The sequence below is a fragment of the Symphalangus syndactylus genome, chromosome 15 (assembly GCF_028878055.3).
Source record: "Symphalangus syndactylus isolate Jambi chromosome 15, NHGRI_mSymSyn1-v2.1_pri, whole genome shotgun sequence".
Lineage (NCBI taxonomy): Eukaryota > Metazoa > Chordata > Mammalia > Primates > Hylobatidae > Symphalangus > Symphalangus syndactylus.
Genome location: NC_072437.2, coordinates 89,932,693 through 89,960,075, shown reverse-complemented (window position 1 = coordinate 89,960,075; position 27,383 = coordinate 89,932,693). Strand labels below are relative to the sequence as shown.

Below are 27,383 nucleotides of genomic sequence, written 5' to 3'. Positions count from 1 at the left end.
TAGATTGCTTTCTGTGGTATGAAAGCGGTCTTGAAAGAAAACATTGTAGTAAAGATTATATGTGAGATTCATTCCCCTGATTACCACCTTTCTGTTAAAATACCTTTAATATTAACTTTATTTATTTATTTTCTTTTTTTGAGACAGAGTTTTGCTCTTGTTGCCCAGGCTGGAGTGCAATGGCACGATCTCGGCTCACCACAATCTCCGCCTCCTGGGTTCAGGCGATTCGCCTGCCTCAGCCTGCCGAATAGCTGGGATTACCGGCATGCCCCAGCTAATTTTGTATCTTTAGTAGAGATGGGGTTTCTCCAATGTTGGTCAGGCTCCAACTGCCGACCTCAGGTGATCCGTCCGCCTTGGCCTCTGAAAGTGCTGGGATTACAGGCGTGAGCCACCACGCCCGGCCAGCTTTATTTATTATTATTATTACTAATTATTTTTGAGACGGAGTCTCGCTCTGTGGCCCAGGCTGGAGTACAGTGGCATGATCTTGGCTCACTGCAACCTCTGCCTCCCTGGTTCAAGCGGTTCTTGTGCCTCAGCCTCCTGAACAGCTGGGACTACAGGCATGCGTTACCACGCCTGGCTCATTTTTGTATTTTTAGTAGAAACGGGGTTTCACCGTGTTGGCCAGGCTGGTTTCGAACTCCAGACTTCAGGTGACCCATCCGCCTCGGCCTCCCAAAATGCTGGGATTACAGGCGTGAGCCACTGCACCTGACCAGTGTTAACTTTAAATGTAGAATAATAGGCTGGGCGCGGTGGCTCACGCCTGTAATCCCAGCACTTTAGGAGGCTGAGGTGGGCGGATCACGAGGTCAGGAGACCCAAACCATCCTGGCTAACACGGTGAAACCCCGTCTCTACTGAAAATTCGAAAAATTAGCCGGGTGTGGTGATGGGCGCCTGTAGTCCCCGCTACTCGGGAGGCTGAGGCAGGAGAATGGCGTGAACCCGGGAGGCGGAGCTTGCAGTGAGCTGAGATCGTGCCACTGCACTCTAGCCTGGCGACAGAGCAAGATTCCGTCTCAAAAAATAATAATAATAATAATTATTATTATTTTGCTAGATTGTAGCATATATTGATTATTACGAGAGCCCTGTGTACCTATTATGAGGATACTAGTTTGGCAATTGTTTTTTCATTCTAATTTTAAAGTGCCTGATTTGATAGCCTCTGACGTTTTCGTAAGCAGATCAAATAGTTTCAGCATTTTTTGAAATTGCCGTTTTCTCTTTCATGCAAGTATCCTTAGCCTGTGGCTACTATTTTCTGGCTTTGAGAACTTGATATAGTATTTAACCTAAGGTCTGATACAGGCTCTTGAGCTCACCTGCATCAGAAGCACTTGGGTCTTATTTTTCTTTTTTTTTTTTTGAGACGGAGTCTCGCTCTGTTGCCCAGGCTGGAGTGCAGTGGCGCAATCTCGGCTCACTGCAAGCTCCGACTCCCGGGTTCACGCCATTCTCCTGCCTCAGCCTCTCCCAGTAGCTGGGACTACAGGCGCCCGCCACCACGCCCGGCTAATTTTTTGTATTTTTAGTAGAGACAGGGTTTCATCGTGGTCTCGATCTCCTGACCTCGTGATCCGCCTGCCTCGGCCTCCCAAAGTGCTGGGATTACAAGCGTGAGCCACCGCGCCCGGCCAAGCACCTGGGTCTTATTTAACATGCAGATCCCTGAACCCCATTCCAAACTTACAAACTAAGAATCTTAGGAATCTGTGTTTTAAGTCAGCTGGCTATGTGATTTGTATAACCTCTAGAGATTCATAACTACTGACTTAACGTCTGTGGGCAGCAGTTTGTTCTGTAAAACGAGAACAATAAAACCTATCCTTTAAGATTGTAAGGATTAAGTAACATAGATAACATAGCTACTGTAATGTGGTCCCCTGATCAGCAGAATTAGCAACACCTGGGAGCTTGTTAGAAATGCAAATTCTCAGGTGTCTCCTGGAAAAAGCTACTGAATCAGAGTAGTTTGGTGAGACCAAAGAATCTGTATTTTAGCAAGGATCATAGATAATTTCTATGGGCCAGGCCCAGTGGCCCAGGCCTGTAATCCCAGCACTTAGGGAGGCCTAGGTGGGCAGTGGGAGTTCTAAGTGGGCAGATCCGAGGAGTTCCTGTGCAACACAGGGAAACCCATTTCTACAAAAAATTAGTCCCAGCTACTCAGGAGGCTGAGGTGGGAGGATCGCCGGAGCCTGGGGAAGTGGAGGCTGCAGTGAGCCAAGATCACGCCACTGTACTCCAGCCTGTGTGACAGAGTGAGACCCTGTCTCAAAAAAAAAAAATAATTTCTATGCATATTAAAGTTTGAGAAGCAGTGCTGTAGCACATCAGCTTCATAAAAGTAGGGACTATGAAATTCTTATTTACTAATATATTGTCAGCACCTAGTATAGTGCCCAGCACAGCGTAGATATTCACTATATTTAATGAATGATTTTTAAATATGTTATACCCTCTTACTGAAACTAACACATTCAGAGTTTTTAAAGCTCTTCAGTAATCAAGTGCCAAAAGAGGTTTTTAACCCCACAGAATAAAACTGCATATTTGAGTTACTTAGAATTAGGACATCTTTTGCATGAGTCTAATACAGATGTAATCATTTGTGGTGTTCTCTTTCATAAATGTATCTAATGAGGAAAGCAAAAATGACATAGCCATCGATTATTCTCTTTTCTGTTCCATTTTAGCTTAGCTTACAAGTGGTTATGGGTTAAATGGCATGTAGCTCGATGAGAATGTTGATCAGATTAAAATAAGACCCACTCAGTTTTTTTTAATCTTTTTGATAGAAATTTATTTTTGTATTGTTTAATTATAACTTTTTAAAGAGGCGCTATGTTAAGATCAAGGACTTGCAGTCAGTCAGATTTGGATTTGAGAATAATAAATTGTCATTTGTTGACCATGTCAGAGTTTTTCTACTGTACTCTGGGGTAAACGGTGGGAAGGAACAGATTTGGGAGCACCAGCACCCCCAGGCCTCCCCTGGCCACCCCAAGGAGCAGGTGATCAATATCTTAGTATACCTCTACTTATTTGTGGCACCCCAGTGTGTCTTAGGCCTTAGTGAGCTGTGAGGTGCATGACCTTAGGTAAATTACTTCTCTGATTTTCAGTTTCCTTATCTGCAAAATGGAGACCTTAGGGAGTTAATGTGGGTATGAGAAATGTGCATGAAACATATTGCACAAGGTTGAGGCATATAGTATATGCTAATAAATGGTAAGTTGCTGCTGCTATGGTTGTTAATAATTATAAAAAGCAAATGGAAAGGGCTTGAATTGAAAAAAAATTTAGATACATGGTTTTTTGCTTTATTAGCTTGCATTGTATTTTTCATTTTTTTTCTTTAATGCATCTTTCCAGGACAAAAAATAATATCCAAAGATATTTTGGCACTAACGGCGAGATCTGTAGCAAGAAAGTTGAGCAGTCTGAACTGTTGAGACTTCCAAGAAGACTTCAGAGAACCAAGACAGTGTAAAGGAAAACAGTAAAAAAGAGTTGTTAGACATTATTAAGGGCACGAAAGTTGAATTGAGCACAGTAAATGTACAAACAACAAAGCCACCCAACAGAAGTCCACTTAAAAGCTGCAACTGGTGGGCCTCAAAGAGCTACAGAGCATGCTCCAAAGAAGAGGTAAATTTAATTGTAATTTGAATGTTGTTTGAAAGTAATTTTTGAAATTCCAGTAAGCATTTTCTTTTTGCAAAAATATTTTTAATACAAGTACTTGGGAGATATTGAACTAACGAAGAAAAAAATATCAGCTTGTAAACACAGGGACTCTAATAATTACTTGAGAAATGCTGTAATTGTATTATATTTAAATAACAAGAGGATATCTGTACACAATCCAGTGAAAGGAAAAGAGAAGTGATCTCATTGAGAATTCTACACTCTTAAGTATTTATCGGTGTTATTAACTGCCACTTAACTGCCTCTTCAAGCTGTTAATTAACAATATCATTTACATCTTGATTTGAAGGTAGCTTCATGTCTGTAAAGGACTCGCGTATTTGAAATTTTCCATTTAAAAAATTTTTTCTGGAATAAAGTTTAGCATGTTGATTACAACTGCTCTATATGACTTCCTGTGACCAATAACTATCTGTGCTTTCAGCTTTCTTGGCTTCCTTAGAGCATTGTAATTACTTGTGCTTGTCAAAAGAGTGTTTAAGTGCAATCAGTGATATCTTGGCATTGTTTTGTAGGTTAAATGGCAGTATTTTTTTTTTAATGACACATAATGATGTATTTCAGGGATGTCATTAATTCAAGTAGTAAGGTGTGTGGCTTTAGGATACCCATCACTGACTTCCCTTATCAGAACAAACAGATAATATAGGGTTCTGTTTTCCAGAATGATTTAACATTTTAATGGAACTTCCTGGTTTCTATGTGGTATCAAAAATACCTCTGGAAAGTATAATTGGGTGGTAGAGTAAGCTAATTCAGACAATCAGTACCCATAATAGGTACTTCCTCCTCGTCCTACTCTTTAGAAACAAAACAGTTACATATAAGTATATGGAAGTAAATAACACAAACATATAAATACTTACCAAGAATGGCATTTTTAAGGCTACCAGACCTGTTTATGACCCCTCATGCCCTTTATTATAATTTAATTAACTGTTACAGAAATGGTAAAGTGAGTTCAATGCTTTGGAAAGAGTCAGTAAAGGTCACATAAACAATTTCTTTCCAGTTAGGCATGAGTGAGACAAATACACATACGCAGGAACATCATACCCTTAGATCGCTTTGTAAGCTGTCTCACATCCTTGCTCCACTTTTCCACTTAAACCAAAATTGAAAATATTGCAGGATGGGTGTGATATATATAAAATATATGTCTTAGAACCTTTTATCAGTGGTCCTGTGTTTAAAAAAGAGGCTTTGGTCCTACATCAAAAGACTGGTGAATGAGGTGCATTTGTTTTGAGTTTTTAAAAGGTGTCTTTTAATGATTTTTGCCTCCCCTCCCCGCTTTTCAAGGACTCCAGGATGCATGGGATTAGATGAGTCGTGATCTTTGCTTCATGAGGCACTGTCATCATAGCTTCATGCATAGCCTGCTTTTCTTTGTGTTATATATTAAATCCCCATTGATAGGGTTACCATGGTTACACTACCTCCCAAACTTAGTGGCATAAAACATTCACTCATTATGCTCACAGATTCTGTGGGTTAGCAATTTGGCTGGAACACAGTAGGGAAGGCCAGTCTGTGTTTTCTGATGTCTGGGTCCTCATTTAGAAGACTTAGAAGTCTGAGGCTGGAATCATCTGAAGTTTGCTCACTCAGAGGTCTAGCAGTTGATGCCGGCTGTCAGCTGAGACCTTAGCTGAGGGTGTTAGCAGAAACACCTACATGTGGCTTTCATTGTGGCCTGGGCTTTCTCACCGCATGGTGGCTGGGTTCCAGGGTGGATGTCTCAAGAGAAAGTGAGCCAAGAGGAAGTTGTGTTTTGTTTTGTTTTTGAGATGGAGTCTTGCTCTGTCGCCCAGGCTGGAGTGCAGTGGCAGGGTCTTGGCTCACTGCTATCTCCACCTCCTGGGTTCAAGTAATTCTCTGCCTCAGTCTCCCGAGTAGCTGGGATTACAGGTTCCTGCCACCATGCCTGGCTAATTTTTGTATTTTTAGTAGAGATGGGGTTTCACCATGTTGGCCAGGCTGGTCTTGAACTCCTGACTGTGTGATCCACCCTCCTTGGCCTCCCAAAGTGCTGGGATTACAGGCAAGCCACTGCGCCCAGCCAGTTGTATTTTCTTTTTAATGACCTAGCCTTGTAATAAGATTGGACATTACCACGTTTACCCTCTTCCACATTGATTTTCCTAGGATACTTTTTTTTACCACAACCACTTCTGAGACACCATCTTAACAAGGATAATGTCATTGATAGGAATGGAGTAATATACAGTTGGCCCTCTGTATGCGTAGGTTCTGCATCCACAGTTAACTTCTGATAACATTTTTTAAGAAACACACAGAAAAAAATACCAATTAAAAAATACAGTATAACAACTACTTATGTAGCATTTGTTGTATTGGGTATTACAAGTAATCTAGAGATGATTTAAAAGTATTCACGAGGGGCCTGGAGCAGTGGCTCACGCCTGTAATCCCAGCACTTTGGGAGGCCAAGGTGGGCAGATCACTTGAGGTTAGGAGCTGAGACCCGCCTGATGGACATGGTGAAACCCTATGTCTACCACAAAAATACAAAAATTAGCTGGGTGTGGTGGCATGGGACTGTAATCGCAGTTACTCGGGAGGCTGAGGTGGGAGAATCCCTTGAACCCGGGCGGTGGACATTGCAGTGAGCCGAGATTGTGCCAGTGTGCTCCAGCATGGGCAACAGAGTGAGACCCTATCTCAAAAAAAAAAAAAAAAAAAGTTATGAAGGAGAAAAGTATGTATTCATGAAATAGTTTTAATTACAGGATTCAGTAGATTGTTAAAAGATACTTTTTTTTTTGAGATGGAGTCTTGCTGTTTTTTGCCCAGGCTGGAGTGCAGTGGTGTGATCTCAGCTTACTGCAACCTCTGCCTTCTAGGTTCAAGCGATCCTCCTTCTTCAGCCTCCCGAGTAGCTGGGATTACAGGTGCACTCCACAACGCCTGGCTAATTTTTTGTGTTTTTAGTAGAGATGGGGTTTCACCATGTTGACCAGGCTGGCCTCGAACTCCTGACCTCAGGTGATCCACCCGCCTCGGCCTCCTAAAGTGCTGAGATTACTGCCCTGAGCCACCACACGGCCCTAAAAGATATTTTAACAAGTTCTCATTACATTGTTAAAATCTATGAAGAAAGATCCTTGTATGTAAAAATTATCTTGTTTAATGACACAGGCTCCCTACAATTTTTATTAATTAGAACTTTATAAATTATAAAGCCAGAGACTATAACTATGAAGGAAACCATTGTTATGAAATACATAATTCTGAAAAATGAATATTCATCTATGTTCTGTGCCTACTCTGATCAAATACATACACTAAAATTTGAAAATGAAGTTTACAAGTGGTTTATGAAAGAAATAATAATGACGTGGAATAAGGTTAAAGCTTTATTCACAGATAACAGTTCTGAAGGCACATTTCATTTTAACTGTTATACTTCCTTTTTTCCTTTTCTTTTTTGAGACAGGGTGTTGCTCTGTGGCCCATGCTGGAGTGTGGTGGAACAATCATCACTCACTGCAGCCTCAACCTCCCAGGCTCAAGTGATCCTCCCACTCAACCTCTCAAGTAGCTGGGACTGTAGGCGTGTGCCACCACTCCTGGCTAATTTTTTTTTTTTTTCTTTTTGTGGAGACGGGGTTTTGCCATCTTGCCCAGGCTGGTCTGGAACTCCTGGGCTCAAGCGATCCTCCCTCCTTGGCCTCCCAGAGTGCTGGAATTACAGTTATGAGCCACCATGCTCAACCCCTTTTTTCATTCTTCTATTTTTCTTCCATTCCTATCAGATTTTAGATCTTCCATATATATCTCAGTTAAGTCCTTAAAATCTTTCTCCAAGAACTTTAGGAATTTGGAAGCTTTAATTTGAATATTAGGTAATAGATCATAATATAGAAAGTCAGGCATAATAAAATATTAATTTGAGTCCCACTTACTGAGACGGCAGTTCTCTGAGTTTAAAAATGTCGCAAATAGCCAGGTATGGTGAGAGATGCCTGTAGTCCAGGCTACTCAGGAAGATGATGTGGGAGGATTGCTTGAACCCAGGACTTCGAGGCCAGACTTCACGACATATTGAGATCCCATCTCTTAAAAAAAAAAAAAAAAAAAAAAGGAAACAATGTTTTATATTTTATATGGTTTACTTTCTTTTTATAATAGGATGTTTTTGTATTAACTTGCTCTAATTTATTTAGGAAGCTTTTAAAAGCTTTTTCTTATGAAAAATCTAAAACATACGCAAAGCACGCAAAATGGTACAGTGAACCCCTTTATACTGTCACCCAGCTTCAACAATGATCAACATTTTGCTATTCTTGTATTATATATACCTTCACCCAGTTTTCATCTCCTACTTGATGATTGATGGCTTTTTTTTTTCAGGTAAAATTTACATACATTAAGGTGTACAAATCTTAGCTGGAGGATTTTGACAAATGGCCATGTGACCCACACACTTAACCAAGACACTGTGTTTCCCATTTTCACCTTCCCAGTCAGTAGCCTTCTGTCCTGAGGCAATTGCTGTTTTGATTGTTTTTTCACCTCAGATTAGTTTTGCCTGTTCTGGCACTTGACAGCAATGGAATCATACAGGATATATTCTGTGTCCAACTTCTTTCACTTGATCTAATGTCTATGAGAATCATTCATGTTGGCATGAGCTGAGTACTCTTCCGTTGTTTGGATATCTCACAATTTGTTTTTTCATTCTAACAACAGACCTTAGGTTGGTTCCAGTTTGGTGCTATTATGAATAAAGCTTCTGTGAACAGGTTAAGCTGCCTTAATATTTGCTTGCAATATATATTGTTTTTGAAATACAATAGCATCTAATTGAAAATTCCACTAATTTATAATTTTTGAGGCTGATCCCTTATCCCTCCACCTTATTTATTGTTCTGAGTTAGCATTTCAAAGTTTATATAAAACTGGTACCTAATAGTTGAGAATTCCTGCTTTTGTCAGATATTGAATTGAATGATACTTTTTTGATCAACAGAAAATTTTCCCCCCAAAATCATTTTGCTTTTCACTAAACTACTGGCATAATAAGCAATCTCTCTTTTTTCTTTGTCATTTGGTTTTCATTTTCTTTTTCAGAAATGAGCCCCTGAGTCCTGAGTTGGTGGCAGCTGCATCTGCTGCTCTGTTTTGAAAAGCAGGCAAGCCAGAGCTGCTCAGGCAGCTCCGTAGCATGAGGAAGAGTCAGGGGCACAGAGAGATGGAGAGAGACCTAATTAGGTAAGTGAATCAAACCATTAGGTTAGTAATGTTTATATCTCAAAACAGGCCATTTTCATATGGCTAGTAAGTAATACACATAATATATACCACATAAGTGGAATTTACATATAGAATATACCATATAAATAGAATTTTAGCAATTCAAGTTTTTAAAAAACTTATGTCTTAAGTAAGATTATAGTTTTAAGAGACCAATTGAACAGTTACTTTCCTTTTAGAAAGTTACAGTTTCTTGTCCATGAAACAAGGAATGATAAATTCAGTAATGTTATTAAAAATAACAGAATAAGATAGCTTTTCTGAGAAAAGTAATTTTTTTTTTCAGTTAAATAGCTTGCTGGTTTTATGCATGGTATAGCAATCTTCAGGTCTGTTTCCTTCTCTTTTTCCTCCTATTCTTATGTTTAAGCTGACATCTTTCCACTTACTCTCTTCATCTCTCATTATTTTATGCTACGTTAGACTGACTCCTTGCTGCCTACATTGTAGTAAGTGGTAACACTGCTTCATTTTGTAGGTGATATAAATCTGTTGTTCCCAATGAGCGTGTGTACCAGATGTATTTCAGGAAGTTAAAAGAAATGGCCATGTGTGGTGGCTCATGCTCGTAATCCCAGCACTTTGTGAGGCTGAGGTGAGAGGATCACTTGAGGCCAGGAATTTGAGACCAGTCTGAGCAGCAAAACAAGACCTCATCTTTAGAAACCATAAAAAAATTAGCTGGGCATGGTGGCGTGTGCCGGCAGTTCTAGCTACTTTGGGGGCTGAGGCTGGAGGATGGCTTAAGTCCAGAGTTTGAGGCCGCGTTGAGTTAAGATAGGCACCACTGCCCTCCAGTCTGGGTGACAGAGTGAGACCCTATCTCTGAAAGAAATTATATTTAAAAAAAAAAACCATAAATATCTGGACTGTCTGTTCAGTTACTCATTTTGTTTGTGTTTGAACAAATACAACGGCAATAAATAAATATATCTATTTTGGTTTTAATTTAGTTATTGAATATAGGGGATAGGTATACAGATACTGATTGTACTTTCTGTTCATTTTCTTGGAATAATTTTTCATGTGACACTTTTATGTTTGAAATGAATATTTCTGAAGAACATCTTTAAAAGACGGAAGTAAACAAAAATTGTAACGTTCTGCGTTATGTGAATGTTAATAGATGACTTTTTAAAATTTAATTTAAACATAACTTTGTATGCTATATAATTAGTGGATAAAAATGAAATAAGAACTAAATGTTATCACTGTCCTGTTTCAGAAAGTTTATTATTGTTCTGTAGCTAAGGTTTCTTTATTTTTTTATTTTTTTGGAGACAAAGTTTCACTCTTTTTTCCCTGGCTGGACTACAATGGTGCGACTTCGGCTTACTGCAACCTCCACCTCCTGGGTTCAAGCGATTCTCCTGCCTCAGCCTCCCGAGTAGCTGGGATTACGGGCGCCTGCCACTGTGCCCAGCTAATTTTGTACTTTTAGTAGAGAGGGGGTTTCTCCATGTTGGCTTGGCTGGTCTCGAACTCCTGACCTCAGGTCATCCACCCGCCTTGGCCTGCCAAAGTGCTAGGATTACAGGTGTGAGCCACCGTGCCTGGCTGTAGCTAAGATTTCTGATGCACTTGACCTTTTTATTATTTCAGTTTCAATAACAAAATATCAGATATGAAAATTGCCAGATGTGCTACAGCTAGAGTTAATATAAGGCCAGAGCATCAGATTCAGTTTGACCAAGGCTATGACAATTATCCTGGCCAGGAGAAGACCGCTGATCTTCGAAACAGGTTATCAGGCTTTGTAGTCTGCTGGGTTTTGTTTGTGTAGTTTAGTTTTACCTTGACTGTAGATTTACCTTATTATGGGTGTGTATTATTGCTGTTGGATACATGAGCATTATGAATGCATTTACATCTGTGTTCTTACTCTCTGTATACCACTTCCTAGAGAGGGAACCATGTGCTGGATTTAGCCAGTCCTGCATTTTTCTATACCTTAAATCAAAATGGGCCATGCTTCATATCTACCCATGATGAATAGGGTTCCTTTGATTTAGAATAAATAGAGCTGACTGAATTCTGAACAAGTGAGTATTTTGTGAGAAACATTATTTTTCATTTTAAATATAAATGCCTGTGTATTCATTTACCCTTTATATCTCTATACGTGCTTATCTTTTGTTACACCTTAGAGAAATGACCCACCATCGACGAAAAGAAAGAAAGGCGTAGGCTGGGCGTGGTGGCTCATGCCTGTAATCCCAGCAATTTAGAGGGCCGAGGCAGGCAGATCACGAGGTCGGGAGTTCAAGACCAGCCTGGCTAACATGGTGAAACCCCGTCTCTACTAAAAATACAAAAGTTAGCCGGACGTGGTGGTGAGCTCCTGCAATCCCAGTTACTCAGGAGGCTGAGGCAGGAGAATTGCTTGAATCTGGGAGGTGGAGGTTGCAGTGAGCCAAGATCGTGCCACTGCACCCTATAGCTTAAAATGGTAGATTATTTGTGGCCTTTTGAAATTACTGATTTGAAGTTCTTTAAGATGGTGAGCCATGTCTTACACAGTTATTTTAGAATCTAAAGTTGTTCTGTATTTACATAAAGTTTCTATTCTTTCTCTCCTTTAAACCCTGAAAGTGGTAGTTGCGAAGGAGGAGCCAGATATTTGGCATGGTCTGACAAAAATTAACTTGTCTTTTATTTATTTATTCGTTTATTTTTTTGAGACGGAGTCTCACTCTGTCGCCCAGGCTGGAGTGCAGTGGCACCATCTCGGCTCACTGCAACCTCTGCCTCCTGGGTTCTAGCGATTCCCCTGACAGCCTCCTCAGTAGCTGGGATTACAGGTGTGCGCCACCGTGCCCAGCTCATTTTTGTATTTTTAGTAGAGACAGGGTTTCACCATGTTGGCCAGGCTGGTAACTCCTGACCTCAAGTGATCCGCCCGCCTCGGCCTCCCAAAGTGCTGGGATTACAGGCGTGAGCCACCACGCCCGGCCTAACCTGTCTTTATAGCAGGATATGCTCACAATTGGAGTGTTTTCAATACATCGTGTATTCTGTGGATTTGTTTTAAGTAAAATCAGGCACTTGAGTTAACTCCTTCTGGGTGTTAAATTACTGATTTATACAGGAAAGTTGTAAAAGGTGGTTAGCAGTTAACACAGGAAGTTCAAGAGTTTATGGTGACTTTGGAATATTATTTGAATTACTAACTTAAAGTGATTTAGTATCTGTTACATATTATTGAATAAAGTAGAAAGTGTTCTTGGAGTTTTACTTAAGAATAGTTAACTGAGTCCGTTAAAGTTGAGAAAATTTAACTGAATAATTCAGCTTGCATATAATACTGTGCAGCTACATCGGGATGGCATATTTGATTTTTAATATTAGATTTGATATTTAATATCTTAAAAATTAGGTGGCCAAGGAGAAGCTGAAAAAGTAGGAAGGGTTCCTGTGCCTTCAGTGTGTTAAAAAGCCAGCTAAAGGGGAGTAAGGGAAAGCAATGGTGAGATGCCAAGTTGTTCACTCTGCTATGACTCGGGCAGGGTCTAGGGTATCAATCCCAGACAACCCAGGTCTGGACTTATTGCTTCTGTTGGAAATTGACAGTTCCCACTGGCCTGCCTCAGAATGTTGGCACTGCCACTGACTAATTCTGTGACCGGGGCACCTTTTATAGCCTCCATCAGCCTGTTTCCCCAGCTATAAAATGCTGAAAGTGAAATCTAGCTGAAATGGCTTTGAGGAATAGAAAAGAAACACGTATAAACTATCTGGTACATAGTAGGTGCTCAGCAAATGTTCATTCCCTTTCTTTGTTGTACATTCCTCTTTTGAAGTTCAGTGCTTTACCAAGGCATTTCCTCTCCGCCATGACTTGCTTTAATCCACCATCCTGTTCACCGGACGTTCGGTTGAGGGAGAAGAATGCAAGGCACTGAGGAAAATTCTGGAGCATAAAAGCCTTTGTTTACAAATAACTTAGGAACCTGCCAGAGGAAAACTTGTATGACTTGAAATCACATTACTTAGTGTTCATATGATATTTCCATTTTTTCTGGTTAGTTCTATTTAGTAGAGAAAAGTAATTTAGTCCATAAAAAAAAATTTAAAATTATTTTTAAAATTAGCCCTCCAGTTTATAAACTGGATTTTAATCTGCCAGTAAGTTTATTCAAGTAAATATGTAAAGTGATGCATAAAGCAGTTGATTATCAAGTTTGCAAGAAAATGTTACCTGTTAACTCTGATATTAATTTCAATAGTTAAAAAGTCATGTAAAGAAAGTTAATTATTTTACAGAATGATTGCTTTATGAAAGGGAATGTTGTGATTTCCCTACACAATCTTTTGTAATTATAATTTGTAATTAAACATTGCAGTGTTTCCCGCCCTTAAAAACAAATGTTGACTCTTTTTAACAGCTTCTTTTTAGCATAGTTTTATAGTTTTTCACAACATGGAGTTTTTAAAACTTAATATCAAAGGGAACAAATAAAAATTAATACTAATTGAGCTAATCTTTTCAATTAGATATTTTGGAAATTAAGTTGCTGTAACTGATTTGTTGTATTATGAAGCAAAACTTCAAGTGCACATTTCTGTTTTTAGTCTATCAGTCCTAAAAATGTGGCAATTTAGCTAAGATGTTTGATGTACGTCAGTGGAATTATTTTGAATTTTTACATAGAATATTTCACTTAAATTTTTTTCTCATAATTTTGTTGACAGTTTATATTCATTAAAATGTTCTTTTTTTTTTAGGAAAAATATATTCGGGGAAGAGATGTAATAGATTTCACATTATGGCAGTTACTAAAGAAGCACGTGAACAGGTTTGTAAAGAATAACTATTTCTCAGGTGGAAAAATATTCCATCCTTTCAAGATGTCCTCAGTGTTCCGATGGTGTAATAGTTGGATATTTTAATATTCCTTCTTGTCATTGGCCTGGATTCGAATCATGAATGTGGCGGTTGTCAGAAGGAAAACTTGGGACTGTAAATTGGGAAGGCATTGAGAGACCAGAGAATAATTTGGGCAAGACCAGCTTGATGAATAGATGAGTTTACTAGGACTTACCTACTGGACATTTCTGGGCAGCTCTAGAGTCACCCTGCCTCTTATCTCTAAGCTGCTTTTAAGCTTACATGCTGGCTGTTTGCCCACGTGTGTGCACGATGAGACTGTTTTCCTTGATATGTTTTGAGGTATGCCCTGGGATGTTTTGGTTCTCAGGGACACCTGCTCCTCAGCTAGACACTGTAGCCTTGGCTCCCTGCCCAGCCTTCAGGGTTCAACCAACACACATATACCCTTAAGTAAGCTGGTGGGGGACATACCACACTACAGTTGTTGACATTGCTAGTTGTGGTTCGGTTTCCCTCTTGAAATGCTGCATTCTGTGAGATAATGGGAGGTAAGTACTACCAATTACATGAATCCAGAGGTCCAGATTAGCCACTAATTTGGGTTAGAACATTATTAATCACCTACCATTTGCAGTGTATCTCTATGCTATTACATAAAGACATACTGGTTCCTGCCCCTAGGAAGCTTGCTATCTAGAAGAGGAGATAGCATTTATAAAATAACTTATTGAAGTGATTTAGTGATTATTCAGGAGATGGGAAGAACATTCAAGGAATATATTTAAGAGACTTGTAGTGTTTTTTTCTTAACACGTGGTTGGTGTTTGTTCTCTATTCTTCTCCTTTTCTTTGGGTAAGAAATTTACCATTTTAAGTCTAAAAGAGAAATGGGTGTCCTCTTGCTTGGCATTAAATTTGGTTTACTAGTAAAATAAATGAAGAAACTCAGTACAAATGGTCTCCAGAGTGTAAGTGATGAGCATTTCTGACGAATAGAAGTTAGTTTTTTGGATTTTGATAGAAATAATGTTGTATGTGGACTTAGGAGGCTGAGACAACAGGATGGCTTGGGATTAGGAGTTCAAGACCAGCCTGGGCAACATAGTGAGATCCTTTCTGTAAAAAAAGAGAAAAAAATTATCTGGGTACGGTGGTGCATGCCTATAGTCCTAGCAACCTGGGAGGTTGAGGTGGCAGGATCGCTGGAGCCCAGAATTCGATGCTGCAATGAGCTACAATTGTGCTATAACACTCCAGCCTAAGTGACAGGGTGAGACCCCCTCTCAAAGGGGGAAAAAAATGTTGTATGTGATAGATAAGTTCCTAGGCCAGCCTCCAATGGCTCATTTAATCTTTCTACCAGTTACTTACATAAACTTCTGATTTTCCCCCTATTTAATAAACTATATTAGAGGCTAGATCTCATTCATGTCTGTATACCCTGTAGCATCTACTCATGCGGCTTACAGATCATAGGAACCAGTTATCTTAAATCTTAAATTCTTTTTTGAATAAACTGTACTATAAAATATACATCTGTAAAGGAAAGTAGTGAATTCAATTAACGTTTGTTCGTTAGAACTGAAGGTGAAGCTAAAAGAATAACCCCCTGTATTACAAAAACTTCATTCTGTTGTGTGTGATAAAAAGGAAATGCAAAATGCATAGGGACAATGAATCACCTCTCCCCTGCTCAAATGGTATCCGTTAAGTGTGCATCAGAAAGGAATTTTTTGTCAGGGCAGCTGCTGTTGTCCAGCCAAAAGAGACAGTTGGATTCTGGAAGGAGCCCGCTTGCTTTTTAAAATAAAATAATCTTATATCTAAAACTGAAATTAGTTGGCAAGGAGGCATTTAAATTTTATGTATTTTATAAAACAGTATCAAATGATTCTACCCTAGTGAGGAAAGTAGCACACAAATTTATGTAATAATTTACTCTAATGAAGGTACTGTTTGTGCTATACTTGCATGAGTCTAAAGAATGTTTTTTGTTTCCAGTTAAGTACAAGAATAGCAAAATGTGGAAACTTAAATTTAGCCATTTTTCATTGTTGTTATCTTACCATCCCAAATAATGCTGGAAATATAGTTGGCATTCAGTAATTTTTTTTATTGACCGATTGAATGAGTTATTCTGTTCCATGATACCCACGTCTTGTTCCCCACTAAGTTCTTACCACTGCTACAAAGGATATAGTCATAGGCCCTACTGGTTATCCTAGAGTCGACAGGCAGTATAGCCCAACAGAAAGAGTGTTGGTGTTGTGTAGATCTGGATTCAAATTCCGATTCTGCCTCACTAACCTTTCCGCAACTGTACAATGAGGGTTAGTATGTACATCTGAAGGATGAAATGAGGTCATCTGAGAAAAGTGTGAGGCACGGTGCCTGGAACATAGTACACATTTAATAAATGTTTGCAACTATTAGCAAGTATAAAAATTTGATCCTAATGATGACGGAAAAGACATAGGTCTGTCAGTGTCCACCAAATAAAAGATAACTGAGACAATTAGGTTATTTTATTGGTGTGATTGCTCTGTAAATGTGGCTAGTTAAGCCTAATAATTGTGATAGTTACCCAGTATCAGATGAACTAGGCCAAAATACTTAATATCTGCCAGTCAGTATGTGGTTAGACACATCTCTGCACATGAAGGCTCATAGAAACCGATTCAGAAAAAGCAAATAGATAAAATAAGGCTTACCCAGGTAGAAGAGTAAATGAGCTATTTGTTGACATGCTTTAGGGGGCTTGACAAAAGTGTATAAACAGGTAGGCTGGAGGAGAAATCATATGCAATGTATACCTCTAGCCCGGAAAGATAAAATATGTTTGAAAAAATAATTAAGGACCAAAAATTAGGGAAAAAAATAGCCAAGGGATAGATAGTGATACTCATTTTCTTTTTACAACTTTATTAAGGTATAATTCGTGTGCAAGGAACTGCACACATTTAGAATATATAACTCGACTAGTTTTGACAAATAGATACACCCATGAAACTGTCATGTACAAATCTGAACATTTTCATGTTCTTTTGCAACACACACACACACACACACACACACACACAATGCAGGCAACCACTGATCTGCTTTCTGTGAAAATAGATTGGGTAGCATCTCTTAGAATTGTACATAAATGAGGCCGGGCGCGGTGGCTCACGCTTGTAATCCCAGCACTTTGGGAGGCCGAGGCGGGCAGATCACAAGGTCAGGAGATCGAGACCACGGTGAAACCCCGTCTCTACTAAAAAATACAAAAAGTTAGCCGGGCGTGGTGGCAGGCGCCTGTAGTCCCAGCTACTCGGAGAGGCTGAGGCAGGAGAATGGCGTGAACCCGGGACGCGGAGCTTGCAGTGAGCCGAGATTGCGCCACTGCACTCCAGCCTGGGCAAAAGAGCAAGACTCCGTCTCAAAAAAAAAAAAAAAAAAAAAAAAAAAAGAATTGTACATAAATGAAATCACACAGTATGTACTCTTTTGCATCTGGCTTGTTTCTCTCAGCTAATGATTTGAGATTCATCCATGCTGTAACATGTACTAGTAATGCATTTTTATTACTGAATAGTATACAGTTGCATGGCTGTATTAGCTTTTTTTTTTTTTTTTTTTTTTTTTTGAGACAGGGTCTTGCTCTGTAGCTCAGGTTGGAGTGCAGTGGCGTGATCTCGGCTCACTGCAACCTCCACCTCCTGGGTCCCGGTTGAAGCATTTCTCCTGCCTCAGTCTCCTGAGTAGCTGGGATTACAGGCACATGCCACCATGCCCAGCTAATTTTTGTATTTTTAGTAACGACGGGGTTTCACCATGTTGGCCATGCTGTTCTTGAACTCCTGACCTCGTGATCTGCCCGTCTCGGCCTCCCAAAGTGCTGGGATTACAGCTGCGAGCCACTGTGCCCGGCTGATGTATTACATTTTTGTACGTATTCACCTGTTAGTGGACATTTGAATTGTTTCCCACATTACAACCCCCATTTGGCTATTAGAAAGAAAGCTGCAAGGAACTTTCATGTACAAGTCTTTGTGTGGACATGTATTATCTCTTGGGTAAATATCCAGGGATGAAATAGCTATGATGAATAATAGATGTATTTTTAACTTTTTAAGAAGCCATCAAGCTGTTTTCCAAGATGTTTGTACCATTTTACGTTCCCAGCAGCAGTAACTGGTGGGAATATGGCTCATTCTCAAAAGATGATCTGAAATTTCAAAAGTAAAAAAGTTATTGAAACATGTAATATGATGGTGGTAATTAGCCTACTCACAGGGTTGGTTGTGAGGATTAAATGTGCTAATGCATAAAAAACATTTAAGCACAGAGGAAGCACTCAAGTGTTCATTAGCAGTTTTATTGTTATTCTGTTGATCTAACTTCTTTGGTTGTTAACAGTAGTACATTAGTGAGTAATTTTGATAGAGTTAAAATAAACAGCCTAGATTTTAAAAATCAGTCACATATTATATAAAAAATATTCATATTCGTAAAAATACCTTTAAACAAAATACAAATTTATTTTTTTTTCCAGTGGAAGGGGCAGTGATTACCTGGCATTGTTGTAAAACCAAAGTTAAGCTTGCCATTATTGTAGTTATAGTCTTTATTTAGCCTTTATTTATTTATTTATTTTTTGAGACAGAGTCTCGCTCTGTCACACAGGTCGGAATGCAGTGGCCTGATCTTGGCTTACTGCAACCTCCGCCTCCCGGGTTCAAGCAGTTCTCCTGCCTCAGCCTCCCAAGTAGTTGGGATTACAGGCACGCACCACTGTGCCCAGCTAATTTTTTGTATTTTTAGTAGAGATGGGGTTTCACTGTGGTCTCGATCTCCTGACCTCGTGATCCGCCTGCCTCGGCCTCCCAAAGTGCTGGGATTACAAGCATGAGCCACCGCGCCCGGCCGATATCGAACTTCTGACCTCCCCACCTTGGCTTCCCAAAGTGCTGGGATTACAGGCATGAGCCACAGCGCCCAGCCTAGTTATAGTCTTTAATATAATTTTTGTTGCCGTTATCTCTCAGCGAGTAACTTTTTATTATATACTGTAATTATGAGTGTCAAGGTATTAAAAATACACGATCAATTCAGGATTGGTTATAACATTTTTAAAAAAGATATTTACATTGACTTGTTCTTATTTAAAATGTCTTATTATACAGACACATCACCTTCACTTTGGGATATGGAATTTGATAAGCAGTTAGCCACAGAATATGAACAACCCCTTTAGAATGAGATTGAAGAGCTGATCCAGTGGACAAAAGAGGGGAAACTGAGAGTTCCCAATTAACAATGAAGCAGGTAAATGTTAATTCCAGGGGTTATAAAATTCATTGATTGAGATTATTTCTGCCAGATATTCACTTTTAGAGTGTAGATACTTACATGAATTTCAAAACACTGTGTAGATATCTTCACGGTGTCCTAAAGACAGTTAGTTGCAGCAGAATGCATGCAATATAATAGAATTTCATAAAATTCAAAAACCAAATTTTGAATATACTTTCTTAGCTCTAACGGTGATGAAACTATAAAGAAAATGATCAACATAACGTGGTATTTCAGGAAGTCAGGGTAATTGAGTAGGGACACCCAGGGGCTTCGACAGTTCTATCATTCTGTTCCTCAGGTTGGACGGCAGGTTCACAGGTGGTCATTTCATCATGCTTTTATGTCGTTTTATGTTGTAGATATTATACTATATGTTATTCATATTATAATTACACATTATATTCTTTTGTTTGTAACAATGTTTCATAATATTTCAAGGAATGAATGGAAATGGGCACATGATAAAGATATGCAGTGCCTAGCCATCAGTAGAGTCCCAGCATTATCAGATTCCAAGATAATTCTTATACAAAAACAAGCAAACAAAGGGCATGTTATCTAGAATGAAAAGACCATCCATATTCTAATAAACTGAGACAATCAAATAGGGAATCCCTCTTTTAAGGATGGTATTTGTTATATGCTTGGAAGTGTTTTGAAGTAGAAATTGGTTGTAAATAAATCTCCTTATTAATAGGAAAGTATAAGCTTGCGTTTAATGTCCCTGTTATCCCTACCAAGAAATTTAAAAATCCTGGAGGTTAGTATTGCTTATGAACTCACTTACTTGCTTATTAATAACAGGTGCATTTACTCTCTTAGGGGATGACCATGGGTATTTTAAAAGATAAGAAATTTGCTGAGAATTCCTTAAATTTTTCTAATTTTTACTAGCCAGTGAGGACATTGACCCTTTTTTGCAGGTAGCTTTGAAAGATGATGATACCTCCAGTTGAGACCATGTTGTTAAAACATCCTTCATTTAACCATTTAGACATTTGGTTCTAAAGAATGTATTATCCTTAGATTCTTGTTTCTAAAGAATGTATTATCTTAAGATTCTTGTCTTATTACTATTCTTAAAATTGCCCTAAAACTTGCTGAGGTAATCAGCTTTAAATTCTGTAAATACAGATAACAAAACCCTCTTAATTCTAAAGGTGCTTTTAAAGTTCATGCATTTATACATGTATGCAAATTGGCTATTAAATTGGGACGATTTTATTCTAAGTAACCAAATCTTAAGGAGCTAAAGCCAACCTGCTTTATAAAATATATTAATTCCAGGACTAAGCAATTTCTGAAAACAGACTGATTTACTGTGCTGCTTAATATTTCCTCAAACTAGAATACAAGTGACGGTGGCAGAGGGAGGAAGTAACTCATACTAGGAAGAACAAACAGCTGCTGGAATATGCTTGTGGTTTAGAGCTTCTTTTAAAAATCCTGTTAGCTGCAAAGGGAAGGAAGGATAATATTTTCCACTATGTCAGTAACATCTTTATGAAGATGCTCCTTTTGAATGTGGTACAGAAAGTTGGAAAACACTTAGGCATGGTATCTGGCATAGTGCCCCTTAGGAAGCACTTCACATACAGATGGTCCGGGGCTTAGGATGGTTTGACTTAGAATTTTTTGACTTTATGATGGTTCCCAAGGCGATGCACATTCAGTAGAAAGCGAACTTTGAGTCCGCATACAACTATCCTGTTTTTCCTGTTTAGGACATTGCTCCCATAAATTTCATGAGCTATTCAACCCTTTATAATAAAAAAGAATTTGTGTTAGATGATTTTGCCCAAATATAGGTTAATGTAAGTGTTCTGAATACGTTTAAGGTAGGCTAGTCTAAGCTCTGATGTTCCGTAGGTTAGGTGTATTAAAGACATTTTGACTTACGATATCTTCCCCTCCCAATAAACCCATTGTAAGTCAAGAAGCACCTGTAGAGGTCTGCCTTTACCAATTTCAGCTGTGACAGATTTAATGTTCCTGTATTGCTTTTAAATTGGAGAGCAGCAGCAGGTCTGAAACAAATACTGCAGTTAGCTTTGTGTTCTTCACTATTTATTGAACAGTTCAGAGGGCAAGGAAGCAAAGAGAAGTGCTCTGAGTGTGTCTTTGCTTGCCAGCTCCTGAATTGTTAACAGTTCTATAGTGGCCTTCCTGTATTTTTCTCTCGTTTTTTCTGTTCTCTCTCTTTTTGACTCTGTCTCAAAAAAATAAGTAAAAATATCCCTTGGGAATATGTAATATTCGTATATGGAAACCCTTAATGCCTTTCTTGCTACCTGTAGGGTAAACTCCAAAATCCTTAGCTTAGCATTCAGATTCCTCCATCAAACTGCGTTCCTAGGCCAACTATTTCAGAGTTAATGTTACTCTTTTTTTTGGGATAGTGTCTTGCACTGTCACCCAGTCTGGAGTGTAGTGGCACAATCATGGCTCACTGCAACCACCACCTCCCAGGGCCCAAGCAGTCCTCTCACCTCACCCTCCCGAGTTGCTGGGACCACAGGCCTGCACCATGCCTGGCTAATTGGTTTTTGTATTTTTTTGTAGGTTTTCGCCATGTTGCCCAGTCTGGTCTCCAACTCCTGGGCTCAAGGGATCCACCCCTTCTTGGCCTCCCAAAGTGCTGGGATTACAGGCGTGAGCCATTGCACCCAGCTGATGTAAATTCTTTGGTTCCACCCCACCACCATGTCCGATTAATTTTTGTATTTTTAGTAGAGACAGAGTTTCACCATGTTGGCCAGGCTAGTCTCGAACTCCTGGCCTCAGGTGATCCACCTGCCTCGGCCTCCCAAAATGCTGGGATTATAGGCGTGAGCCACTGCGCCCAGCCTAGAAAACATTAGTTTTTAAGAGGCAACAGAATGCTAAGCTGAAAGTCCTGGTTATTATTGTCAGGGGCCACAGAGAGATCAAGTCAGATAGGAATCAGTTGGATTTGATAAGGGGTTACTAGTGGCTTTGAGAAGATTAAGACTAGAGAGGCAAATATTTTTATATTTTGTGGCAAAGGAGATGCAGTCAAAGTAGAGATTGGGGAAAAGGTTGAAAAAAGTCTGCAAGGAGAAAAATCATCCATTGAGTGCTTACTGCATGCCAGGTAGAGATCTAAGTAAGCCCCAAACCATGGAGTGATCTTCAGTTTGTCTTATCCCACATGTTCATCCATTAGCAAGTCTAATGCTGGTTCTAATATATTCCAGCTCATTGTATTTCCCTTCATCACCTCTGTGGCTAACAGCCTTTTCTAGCCTAGATTTAATGTAGTAGTTTCCTAAGAAGTCTCTCTTTCTAGTGCTGATTTGTTATAATGTATTCACCGTACAGCAATGAGAATGACATTTTTAAAAAGTAAATTGGACCATGTCTCTCTCCTACTAACAATGAACTTTCCATGGCTTTCCATCACACCTAAGGTCCAAATTCCTTGTAACAGCCTGCAAGGTACAAAGTGAGGTCCCCGAAGCAGCATCTTACAGCTTCTTTGCTCTCTTAGTTCGAGCCACACTTTCTGTTGATTGACTGTAACCCCATGTGAGTTGAGGGCCATCTGTATTCATTGCTTTGTGATAATTAAACTAGGTTAAAGGTAAGTCAGTGACACGTGTGGCTATTGAAATAATTTTACCATTTAAGAAAACTACCAAATCCCTAGAGTTTGTAGGCAGTTGGCAGAAAATAAAAGTGTTCCTGCACTTGCCCTTGATCTCCCTAATTGTGTAATCTCTTACATCATTATTTTTCCAGCTACCACACCTATTATGTTGTGACTGCACAGGGTAAAAAAGTCTTAATCTCTCTAATGTTAACTCTTGATCAGTTGCTATAGCCATCTATGAGATTGTATCTGGGCTTTGAACAGAATGTTTAAGTGCATTTTATTAGAGTTGTGTGCTATTGATAGAGGGTAAGAGAGGGCCAGGTAAGCTTGATGGTGTATGTATTGATTGTCTTAACCTCCCTGAGCTCTAGATTTAACTTTTAGTCTTTTTTTATTGGACAGCTTTACATTTTCTAGGAGTCTCAAATTCTATATGGAGTTTGAATCTTCTCCAAATTAGAAGGAGAAAATCGGTAATGGTCAATGTATATCAGTTAAACTCTTCGGAATATGTGAGATGATAATAATGACCATTTACTGAGTTCTATAGGCCAGGAACTAAATGCTTTACAGTACAGAGATACTGTGTTAGATTGTCTACTTTTGGGAGGAGGGGCAGGAGAAGGGGAAATTTTCTTACGAGGAAAAACTCCAGGATTACATCCCTGTTATCTTTCCTCCAAATGGTTTCTGATAATAAGTTATTTGATTAAAAATTATGTTTTAATTAGAATTTGATGGCTTTTTACAAACTTTTACTGACACTCAACATGTTTGTTTTTGTAGGAGCTGACTAAGGCTTTGGAACAGAAACCAGATGATGCACAATATTATTGTCAAAGAGCTTATTGTCACATTCTTCTTGGGAGTTACTGTGGTAATTTTTCTTCCAAAGTATATTGTCCCTTTTTAATAAGTTACTTATACATTTTACCCATGACAAATTAGTCAACTAAAATAAAGGTTGTCTTTGAGGATTTTTAAATTGGTCTTTCATACAAGGTAAAGTATCCTAAGTGTGACAGACATGCTGAGCAACACCTATTTAAATTTTATGGATGTCTCATTTTCCTTCAGTGGGTGGAGAATGTATACAGATTTCATTCATCGTTATTGGGTAGGCTGATAAAGAATAGTATCACATTTACTATTTGACAGAGTATTAAAATGAAATGCCCTTCTTTGTATTTTTTATAAAAATGAATGTGGCCAGGCATGGTGGCTCATGCCTGTAATCCCAGCACTTTGGGAGACCAAAGCTGGAGGATCACATGAGCCCAAGAGTTCAAGTCCAGCCTGAACAACATAGCAAGACCCTATCTGTATTGTATAACTTTAAAAAGTTATTCTGATGAAGACTCTGGATAGGGAAAAACTGAGTATCTTTTCTTTTTTAGACGGAGTTTCGCTCTTGTTGCCCAGGCTCGAGTGCAGTGGCTTGGTCTCAGCTCACTGCAGCCTTCGCCTCCCAGGTTCAAGTGATTCTCCTGCCTCAGCCTCCCAGGTAGCTGGGGCCACAGGCACGTGCCACCATGCCTGGCTAATTTTGTATTTTTAGCAGAGACGGGGTTTCACCATGTTGGCCAGGCTGGTCTCAAACTCCTTACCACAGGTGATCCACCCTCCTCAGCCTCCCAAAATGCTGGGATTACAGGCGTGAGCCACTGCACCCAGCCAAATTACATAGATTATGCTAATGAGAAAAGGAGATGAATTTTGTGACACAGCTTTATTCATTGACTGAAGAGCTTTAAGAATGAAGCTAAATGTTAAGCCAAAAGGAAGGTACAATATTATTTATTTGAATTCTGTCTTGGATTAGCTTTTCCTAATTTAAAACCATTTGGTGTTTCTACCAACTCGAAAACTTAGAAATCTAAAACTGATTCATATTCTTTGTGTATTTGCTAGGATCTGTAAATAACTGACGAAAAACCCATCTGTTTCTACGTAGTTGCTGTTGCCGACACAAAGAAGTCTTGTGAACTCAATCCAAATAATTCCACTGCTATGCTGAGAAAAGGGTATTCAATAGCTACTCTTTTTGTTGAGCATGGACTGTAAATAGTAGATGTTTAATTTGTTGAATGAGTTCATTGTAAGCTTTATAAGTAGTAAAATTCTATATTTATACATCTTATAGCAGAGATATGATTCAATTTTAAATACAAAATTATAGCCATAGTACGTGATAGAAGATCTATACTTAACATATTTTAAAATAGTGATGATTGAAATAACTGCAAGGTATAGATGAAACTGAAGGATTTCACATTCTTTTTTGTTTATCATTTGGAATTTACTGTATTTAACTGACTAGAGAACATCCTATTCTTCAACCAAGCTGAATAGGCCGCATTTAATGCTATGAAAGCTCTGTATCTGTGTGCTTTATATCCCATCTTGTTTCTAAGTGTAACTTTATTCTTTAAGTAAGAAACTTCTTTAATTCCTTTGTATAATTATATTTTAGAATAAGCAAGTATGTACAATTAAAGTGAAATTCCTTCTGAAGCAAGTTCTAAAATTGAATTTTACTGGAAATTGTACTAGATGTTAACAGTATTTTAGAAAGTCTCTTGGCTTACTAACATATACTTAAAATAATTTTTTTCTTTCAACAATAGAAAATACTAAGATGTTTTTATTTAGAACTGCCTAAATGCCTTTCTTTTTTTCTTTTTTGGGGGGCTGGCGGCACAGTCTTGCTCTGTCACCCATCCTTGAGTGCAATGGCACCATCTTAGTTCACTGCAGCCTTGAATTCCAGGGCTCAGGCCATCCTTCTGCCTCTGCCTCCTGAGTAGGTGGGACTATAGGCATGTGCCACCATACTGAGCTAATTTGTTAAACACTTTTTTTGTAGAGACGAGGTCTTGCTACATTGCCCAGACTGGTCTCTGAACTCCTGGCCTCCCAAAGTACTGGCATAACAGACATGAGCCACTGCACCTGGCTCCTAAGTTCTTTTCTTGAATAATATCTTTCTTTTCTTTTTTTTTTTTAATTTTTTGAGGTGGAGTCTCACCCTGTTGCCCAGGCTGGAGTGCAATGGTGTGATCTCGGCTCACTGCAACTTCCACCTCCCGGGTTAAAGTGATTCTCCTGCCTCAGCCTCCTGAGTAGCTACAATTACAGGTGCATGCTACCACACCTGGCTAATTTTTTGTATCTTTACTAGAGATGGGGTTTCACCATGTTGGCCAGGCTTGTCTCAAACTCTTGACCTCGTGATCTACCCGCCTTGGCCTCCCAAAGTGCTGGGATTACAGGTGTGAGCCACCGCGCCTGGCCAAGTAATATCTTCATATCATGCCATTGACATTTATCCTCTAATTATTTCAGAGGTGGCCTTCAGAAGAAGGCCTCTGGTAAAATTGCTATTGAGGATATTTCACTGAAAAACAAATTTATCTTTAAATTTAAATCCAGGAAAAATTTAAACTTTTAGGCTTCTATTTTTATCAGATAGGGTAAAAAATTTAAAACTCAGAATATTACCTTTTCCCCTCTTTGTGTGATGGATTGCTTGGTTTTAGTTACTGATTATTTAAAATAAGTTATTCAAATCTAGGATTTTGATACAATAGTTCTTCTCTAGAATATAGTGTGTGTGTGAGAGTATATTTAAAATTTTTCTTAAGGCCCATGGGGCAGCCCTTGAAGAAACCAGAACTTGGGGATCACCAGGCAGGATTAGTGGCAAGAATTGAGAGAACAGAGCCCCACAGAGCTCGTCAGGGACTGTCCCCCAGTCAGAAGAGTATCTCAAGGAAGTGGTCTTCTCCCACATCCCCCAAAGATAGTTACCAGAGGGTCAGTCCTCTGAGCCCTTCTCAGTGTAGAAAAGACAAGTGTCAAAGCTTCCCCACTCACCCTGAGTTTGCCTTCTATGACAATACGTCATTTGGCCTCACTGAGGCTGAGCAGAGGATGCTGGACCTCCTGGGATATTTTGGATCAAATGAAGAGGATGAAACCACAAGTACACTTAGTGTGGAGAAGCTGGTGATCTAGACTGAGAATCAGCCTGAGCTTTACACGGCTAGGGTCTGCTACTCGTGTTTTATAGACTTTTGTGTAACTATTTGTACCGTAGGACAGAATGTGAGGAGGAAGTAACACACACAGAAGAGGATGTGTGTGTATGCATGTGCTTGAATTCACAAGGAAGAAATTATTTATCTTGAGCTTTTTCCTTTGTTGTTCAATTTTTATTGGTTTATTACTAATAATGATAATAAAATGTAAACAAGAGCAAATGGGGCTTGGTCTGCCATGTGGCTATGAAAGTTAAGATGTGACTTTTGAGTAGAACATGCTCTGAACATTGCATTGGCAGTTTCCAACCTGAAGCAGCAATCTGGAACTTCAACTAAAAAGGGATGGAGCAAAGTTAACTTGGTGTCATAACTCTGAATTGCAATTTATTAAGTTATAAATACATTAAGAATTTGACTCCTACAATGGCAGCATCGAACAGGTTTCATATTTATCTGATTAACTATGACCATTAGACTGCTGAGCTACTTAGAAATGGTGATACCACAGATATTCAAGAACTTTCAGATGAGAGTTGGGTCCAGGTGA

General features: G+C 39.1%; 1 pseudogene; it reads left to right on the top strand.

Moving 5' to 3' along the window:
- LOC129463772 (small ribosomal subunit protein mS31-like) overlaps positions 1–27,055 on the top strand; it is a 32,712-nt pseudogene extending 5,657 nt beyond the window's left edge.
- Positions 27,056–27,383: the final 328 nt, after the last annotated feature.